A 3023-nucleotide genomic window follows, 5' to 3' on the forward strand; every position below is an offset into this window, starting at 1 on the left:
GAAAATTCCCGCCACTTTATCTGACGGAAATTATTCACGAAAAGTTTTTCCATCAAATGATTTGGTGAATTCTGACGGAAAAAATGTACATTCTGACGGAAATATTGTAAATTTCGTGATTTTGAACAATTAATATATTTTCACATTATTAAACTAAAAATCATATTTTTTTTAGTTTATTTTTTTTATTTTGGTTGAAGATGGATTTATAAAATTTATATATATATATTTACGTAATAAATTATTAGTATTATATAACTCTAATGCATTTATATAAGAAATATATGTTTAAATTCAATTGACATTTTAATTCTAAGTTAATCGATTTGAAAATTGGTAAATAAATTTGTGCTTTATTTACTATACACATGATGTCAAAATTCTATAATCATATTACACTAAATATATAGAAAATGAAGATTAAAGAAAATAAAAAAAACATTGAAAACAGTGGTATCATTTTGATAAATTTTAAATTCATCCAGATATATAATTGATAAATTATATATCATTATATTCTTAGGGAATGGGTTAAATTGAAACTTAAATAAGTTAAAGGGTGGTAATTGTGATGGGGAAGGATCTAATCGAGTGAAATAAAATAAAGGGGGTCGAACTTAAAACATAAAAAAACAGGAGGGGTCAGTTCGTAATAAATGAAAGTATGTATGGACTGGTTTGAGATAAATAGGGGTATAAATTCATAAGTTTAGGGTTAACCCTAAACCTTATTCACACACAGCCGCCCTCTTTTTCCCTTCTCCTTGTTTCTCCATCTTTCACAAAGAAAAAACAGCCATGGCCGGACCTTCTGCCACCGTCGTCGGCCATGGTCGTTCCATCCTCTACATGGGTTGTTCGCGTTGTCTGCCCGCTGTGCGTTTTCTTGACTGTTTAGTTGCTTCGTCTCTACTGCCGTTGGTGTCGAGGTAAATCGATTCTTCTTCTTTTTCATATTACGTTTTGGTTAGATCTATATTGTTTAAGCTATATACTTATCTTGTTTTGACTTTTATGTTTCCATTAGATCCATGCTATACAACTGATTTTTATTTCTTTATTTTATTATTTTTAAAAACATGGAGGGGTATTTGGATGTACAAATAGATTGAGCAAGCCAAAAACTCACTGTTTGATGTTTTGAGGAAGAAAGTTCAGTGTACTTTTTGCTTTTTCTTATTGTTTCATTATCATTTTAGCTCATCTTCTTATTTCACTTATTTTGGAACTATTTTTTTTTATTAGATTAGGCATTAATCATTTTATTTATTTTTTATGTGGATGTGTATTTTCTCATTTTTGTATGTTTTTTTAGTTTCAACAGAAAGTTAAGGACTTTGATTTTCTTTGTGGCTTTTTTGCATCTTCTGATGTAGATTTCTATTTTTTAATTTGCTTTGAATATTAAAGAATATGAGCTATACATCTTCGATCCGTCTACGATCTCCTTTTATGGTGATATTATTTTTTTATTGATGACCATTCGGTCATCCTCGAGTTTGTTAACTATTTATATGGTAATGTTATTTTCTTAGATGACCATCCGGTCATCCTCTGACCTGTGAACTATTCATATTTAATATAGGTTCTTATTTTTAGTAAGATCTGTTTAGATTCAGTTTAGTTCCTTGTTTCTTCTTATGTTTAAAAGTTGATTTTTGTTATTTACAGATGTACAAACGGGGTTGAATTTGGAGCCAAAGCAAATATTTCTTATTTATGGAACTGATATTCACTTTTGGCCTACTAATAATTCTGTGTTTTATTATTTTGCTTTTCCATGTAGTGGTTTGAGATTTGGGATTGCTGTTGAAGCAATGCAGGTAAGCGGTTTGATGTTATTCGATTTACAAATATTGTGTTTCATTGTGTGATTTGTTTAACAGTCTCTCCAAACTAGTTTGGGATTTTTGTTATCCCAAACTGTGTTGAATCAAACTTCCTTATCATGTTTTTTTCTTGCCACGGAGACTTCTTCAACCTCACTAACTTAGAGAAATGTTCATATTTACATATGTAGTTGTGTTCTCTTTTAACAGGTATATATTCTACACTCATGAAGGAGGGCCATCAATATCAATATATTTTGATAGTTGAAGCATGTTGATGTATGGTGTATTTTTTTCGACAATATTTTTGTACATAATGTAAAACTTAAGATTACAATAGATTTAGTTTATTAGGTTATTTTTATAATTATGAATATATTTTTAAATTTATAATTATTAATATATACAAGTTTCGTTTATATTAATTATAATTTTGTCTATTTAAATTTATAAATTCTAAAACTAATTTCGCTGGAATAAAATGTAGCTACTATATTATGATTTTATCCTAAACCAAGAATTTGAAGAATTTTATTTTTTCAAATTTTATTTTAATAATTGACGGATGCTTCCGTCAAAATACCACCTTCTAACAGAAAATTATTCTGACGAAATATATTTTCGTCAGTATATCCGTCAAACGCGTTGACGGTTAGTAATGTCAATCAAAATGTCAGAACGTATTGACGAAAATTCCGTCAGACAACCGTCAGCCAATTCTGTCAGAGGACTGTCAAGACAAATCTTTGACGTGGATTTTATCCACGGATTTCATTCCGTCAAAATTCCGTCAGTAAATAAAGTTACTGACGGAATTTAGCTGTTTACTGACGGAATTTTCCGTCAGTAAATAGGTATTTTCTAGTAGTGATTGAAACGAAATGAAAGCCTAGAATTAAAGTTAGGTTATAAGGGATGAGAATAGAGTGAAGATTTTAGACAAAAATGAGCTTTAAAGAGTCAAAACCAATAAAAGAAGATGGTTGGGCAAAATGTTAAAAAGGTTAACGAAACTAACTTTTTATGAAATTTGGGCAAGAAAAACGTTAACTTTCGGGTTTGGGATTACCAAACGAACTATTGGAACTTGAAAATGGATCGCTTATAAATGATTATAAGCTTGGAAATACGAAATTTTTTGGGGTTGGACGGTAAAAAGAACAAGTCATAAAATCGGGTTTATTGTACTGATTT

At 29.4% G+C, this 3023-nt stretch overlaps 1 long non-coding RNA gene across 1 annotated transcript; it reads left to right on the forward strand.

Annotated features, from left to right (window-relative positions):
- The first annotated feature begins 753 nt into the window (after positions 1-753).
- LOC136226043 (uncharacterized) lies at positions 754-2067 on the forward strand. The gene is made up of 3 exons (XR_010687538.1): positions 754-929; positions 1672-1823; positions 2040-2067. It is a non-coding gene; the product is annotated as an uncharacterized lncRNA (long non-coding RNA).
- Positions 2068-3023: the final 956 nt, after the last annotated feature.

This window comes from Euphorbia lathyris, chromosome 4 (genome assembly GCF_963576675.1).
Source record: "Euphorbia lathyris chromosome 4, ddEupLath1.1, whole genome shotgun sequence".
NCBI classification, from domain to species: Eukaryota; Viridiplantae; Streptophyta; class Magnoliopsida; order Malpighiales; family Euphorbiaceae; genus Euphorbia; species Euphorbia lathyris.